The sequence below is a fragment of the Neurospora tetrasperma genome, assembly GCF_000213175.1.
Source record: "Neurospora tetrasperma FGSC 2508 unplaced genomic scaffold NEUTE1scaffold_81, whole genome shotgun sequence".
Taxonomy (NCBI): Eukaryota; Fungi; Ascomycota; class Sordariomycetes; order Sordariales; family Sordariaceae; genus Neurospora; species Neurospora tetrasperma.
In genome coordinates, this window is record NW_009799179.1 from 6967833 (window position 1) to 6973832 (window position 6000).

The window sequence follows — 6000 nt, forward strand, 5'->3', positions numbered from 1 at the left end:
GCGTCCTCCCGGCCCTCCTTCGTATCCTCCACTGTATGCCATCTTCCTATGCACTCAGGGCCTGCCTTATGCGCCGTGTTCGGAAGCAAGATGACGGTGACGGTCTATGTCCGCATGCAGGTGCAGCACGTTCGCATAAAGGGGGAAGCGATCGCGCCCGTTCAAACAAAGAAGCGAGGTGTATGTATAGTCGACTGTGTTCGGGAGTTCAATATACTCAATAATGGATCATGTTATTTGCTTGTGTCGAATGGTAGTGCGAAGTCGTTGGGCCGCGAGGGGCAACAAGGTTCGGGACCCGTTCCGGGTCAAGCTGTGCCGACGACAAAAGAAACGACCGTATGTTGAGCCAAAGTCGTCGGCGCCCGGGAGTGCCTGGATTTCCAAGCCAAGTGAAGACCAGAAAAGGCGGGAATCGAAGAATTGGGGAAAAGGTTACGGTCGGTAGGAGGGACAGAAAAACAGGAAGGAGATCCCGTGAACACTGTGACGGCGATCAAATAAAGGAACGGAGCGAGTGGACCGTCCGCTACCGTCCGCTACGGTTGGGCCGGCTTAGCTAGCAGTGACAAAAGAGGAAGAAAAAATGGGTCGTCGTTAGTCGAATTTTATGTTGGGCACATCTGATACACCCATTCATATCAAGGGAAATGTGAGGATAGCATGATGGCACGACAACTGTTAACGCGGTTGTGAAAGGGAAGGAAGTTGCATTCCCGCCGGGCAACAATGTCGTACGTACACACTTTGTACTCGATGGCAATTGAGGCCGCGAATGGAGCTCAGCTCAGGTTCCCCTCCGACCAATGTCCGGGATGGAAATCAGGCGTCTAACGGGCAGCACCCGACATTAACACCTTCTCTTCTGCAAACTCGCTACTGTGACGCCTACAGGTACCCGCTTGTTAGCGAGGGGCAGCCGCTGATGGTCGTGCAGGACAGCTGCGACAAGGATGGCCGGGGCCCTTTGAGAGGCAGCCGGCCGGAGGGGTGCGTGCCTGGTGGAGTGCCGGATGCCTTCCAGTGGAGTTACATTGATGGATGGAATGCAGTCAGGGACTCTCAGGGACTCTCAAGGGTCTGGGGAGGGGACGATGGGTCAGGGGTCCAATTACAGAATGAACACAACTCGGAGTGACTGGATGGTGAGCTGCGCAGCCAAACTCCCGCCGCGTATTGGTAGGACATAGGGCAGCACCGTCACCCCTTGATGTATGATGATAAGCTTGATTGGCATCTGTCTCAATGATCTGTTACATGCTTAGAGTAGACCTCTCGAGAAGTAGGTTTGACGGTACTGTAGAGGTAGCTTCCATATTCAGTGCTCGGGTCTGGAGGGTGGCAGAACGGGAACAGTCTCTGGCCCAGGACCTGCGTATACCTATGTGACCTTGTGTACACTAAGGTACCTAGCCAGCTCATCTGCAGTTCAAGTTCGTCTCCCAAACATCTGCAACTTGCCGGGCTGAAAGAAGATGAAACTCTTCAAGGCGCTTACATGTGAGCGTATTGTACGTCCAAAAGTAAACTGGACTGGCAAGAACTTGATTTGACCCCCATGGGATGGCTTCGGTCAAATCTGGTGATCTCTTGCCCGGAACTGACTCGCAGTCCGAGCCGAGGAAGGTGTTGCAAGATGGGACCCGGGAAACACGTTCCCGGCCCTTATGTTGCGGCTCTGCCGTAAAGATCACCCTTTTCGCCCTCATAGCGACAGGACAGGACAGCAGAAAGCCGAATGCGACTCTACAGGAAACGGGCTGACATCAGGTTTGACGAATGATACGCAAGCTTCTGTTCTCCTGGATGTACTAGCAGACGTGCAAAAGGGGCACGGTCACTCAGGGGTATCTCATACATGGAACGAAGCAGCGGACAGAGAGCAGACTTGCCAGTTGCTCTGCTGTTGCCACTTGTGGTTTCTGTTTTGCCCGTCGACGCTCAGGCGAAGTTTGGAAGAAGATGTCTTGCTTGGTTCCTTCACGAACGACTGCCAGACAGATTTGTACCATTTCGTGGGACCAGAGTCTGGACCGTTGGAACCACGCAGAGAGCCAGGCAAAATGGGGACTAGGTTACTTACCTACTTGTTGGAGAGGGGTCCAGGTTCCTGTCGGGTCTCCAACTCTGCTCCACAGAGTTGGCGACAAAACCGCCGGACACGACAAAACCCAAACGGACAGCAAAAACAACCCACTTCCAATAGGCATTTAATTTAGGAATTAATTACACAACCACCACTTAGCCAAAACTTATAAAAACGAAGGAATAGGTTAATAAATAGTAGATTAACCTTTTTATAATTTTTCTTTTTATAAAAAACTAGTTTTGAGAGTTTTATTACATTTCGTATAAAGAAATAAAAAGTAGAAGTTTTCGACAAAAACTATACATAATTCTTATATACATATATCTCTATAAAAATAAGTTTTTATTATACTTATGGAGTATACCCACTTCTAGGATATAAATAGTATTAGTATTTATATATTTAGTAATTTTTAACGAATTCTTAAAATTTTAAATATTTATCTTATAATATTATCTATTGAAAAATATATTAATATAATACCTAATTATAGTATTAAGGGTAGGTACTAACTTATATTAATATAAACTAGTTAAAGAATAAGAGATATATATATAATATATATAATATTAGGTAAAAGAAATTAATATTATTAAAATTAAAATCTTTTATATCTTTAAATAATTTATAATAATTTGAAGATATATTACTAGCTAATATATTACTATAGTAAATTAATATATTTATTGTACAATTTCTATAATTAATTTCAATTATAGTATTCGGATTTATAATTCCTAAAATAGTGTTCTTTTATTTAATTCTTCCTTTTCTAACTAATAAATTCTATTATTAGTATTATAATATCTAATTAAAGCTTATATATAAACTTGTATTTACTTTTAATATTGTGTACTAAGTTAGAATAATTATATTATGGAGATAATTAGGAAATAAATTTATTTTTAATTAAAAAATAGTTAAAAGATTTTAATAAAAAAGAATATTATATAAATAAAGTATAATTAAACTACACCCTACTTAATATATGTTGAACTATAGACTATAAATACTAAGTATAATTCAATATATAATTCTATTATAATAATACGTAATTTTATATTTAATTATAGAATATTTTAATTATATACTTTAATTTTATATTAATACTCTTTTAATAAGAAAAATGAAGAACAAATTTTAATGGAAACTTTCTAAATTAGATAAAATTACTTATTATAATTACTATCTTTAAAATAAAGATAATAAGACTACTTTTAAATAGAAATTATTTATATTCTATAAAAACTTTTATTTTTATTACAATCTTTTTAAAAGAAAAGTATAACTGTTAATTAAAACTAGCCTACCCTATATTTAAATACGTATTAATATTACTACCCTTACTAAAATAATAAAAACTACCTTTAATTAATAATTACCTATTTTATATTATTATATTTATTATTATTATTACTATCTTTCTTTAAAGAAGAAATACTACCTTTAATTAGATTTTACGTACTTTCTATTAAAATATTTACTATTACTACTATTTTTATTTAAAGAAAAGATATTATATTCAATTAGGTTTTACCTACTCTATATTAGAATACTTACTACTATTATTACTTTAAAGAAAAAAAGAAATACTACTTTAAAGAGAAGAAGAAATACTGTTTTTAATTAGATTTTACCTATCCTATACTAAGATACTTACTACTATTACTATTTTAAGGAATAAAAGAAATATTACTTCTAATTAAATTTTACAAATCTTATATTAGAATATTCACCACTATTATTATTTTAATAAAAAAAGAAATATAACTTTTATTTAAAGAAGAAATACTACCTTTAATTAAATTTTACTTACCCTATACTAGAATACTTACTACTACTACTACTTGGAACTTAACAAGAAATACTATTTTGAAGACAAAAAGAAACACTACTTTTAACTAGATTTTACCTACCCTATACTAGGATAATTACTACTATTACTACTTTAAATTAAGGAAGAAATACTACCTTTAATTAGATTTATATAGCTAGTATAATTATATAAAATATTAAGAAAGAAAGATAACTAATATAAATATATATATATATATATATATTTATAAGAATAGAAATAGTATTATTTAATATAGGATAATTAAGAAATTTCATTTTTATAAAAACAATAACCTTTTTAATATAAGGTATTTAGAATATTCTATATATAATAATATACAAATACTCAAAAGCGTTTTAAAGAATAATAAAGAAAAGAAATAAAAGTTGAAATTTTATATTAAAGGCGTACTTCTTATATATAATTACTTTATTTTACTAAATTATTTATTATAATTTATAAATCAAATTAAAGTATTTAATAAATGTTCTCTCCACTTAATAAGCTTTCTATAAAATTAAATAAATAAACTAATTCTATAGTTGAATAAAATTCAAATCTGATAATATATTTATATCTATTTATATATAATATCAATTCGTTTTAATAGATTTATTAAAACTATCTATTACCTATACAATAATTAATTATTTAATTAAATTCCTTATTTATTAATAACTTTAATAATCTTATATTTTATATTATATAATTTAAATTAATTAAAATATTCTTTTTTGAAATTAAAAGATATTACAAATTAAAGGACTAAAAGTTTTTATAATTAATTAAAGTTTATATTCATAATATGGACTGCTTCTACCTTAAAGAATAATCATACAATTAATATACAAAAGTAATAATATTATTCCTATATAAAGTATAATATAGAAGGAAGAATTAGAAAGAGTAGAAGCCGTGCGTAGATAGATTAATATAATCTATCTAGGCGGACCCTCTTCCTTATTTTATCACTTAAACCTACCCGGTAGTCTGGCAGGCAGGCTGGGTAGGGCGGTCAAGCGACCTACATACACTAAGCCAATCTATATATATAAAATAATCTATATTAATTTACTTTAATTAAATGAATTTCGTAATTATTATTTCATTTTAACTTCTTTAAAATATTTTAACTACCTTCGACTGTTTATAAGAGTTAAAAATATATATAGAATTAAATCTTAATTATATATATTTCATTAATTAATTTGAATTTATTTAAATTAGAATTTAATATATATATATATATATATATATATAATACTATTTGTTTAGTAAGTTCTATATTAGTATAAAATAATTTAGAATTGTAAGTTTATTATACTTATAGTACAATATATAATTTATATAGTATATTAAATTATTATTATAATATATAATTACTTATACTTTCTATAAATAAAAAATTTAAAGACTATATAATTGTACTTTCTATGTTATACTTTATTTAATTAAAAACTAGTTTATTATTATTATTTATATTATTTCTCATATATATATAGACTTATATATTATATAATTAATTAAAGTTTATTTATAATCTTATATAAATTAGTTTATATTTTCATAAGTAATGTAATAAATATAATTAAAAAGAAATAAATATATAGAACTAATTATACTAAAGCTAGTTAAAGAAACTTTATACTTATTAGTAGAAACTGAAGGTATTAGATTACATTATTATTTTAATATTTTTAATTATACAAAGAAATTACATTTAATATATTAAAAGATTTCCATCCTATATATAAATATATAAAGAAGTTAAATCTAATAGCCTTAAATATTATAATAATCTTTAATTATTAATTAAATATAATAATCTATATAAGTAATTATAATTGAAATAATTTTTAAATTATAAGTGAATTTACAATTTACAGAATAATTATAGTAAATATCTTATAAAGGTTGAATTAGTAAAAAATTACTATTATTATTATTATTATTATTATTATTATTATTATTATTATTATTATTATTATTATTATTATTATTATTATTATTATTATTATTATTATTATTATTATTATTATTATTATTATTATTATTATTATTATTATTATTATTA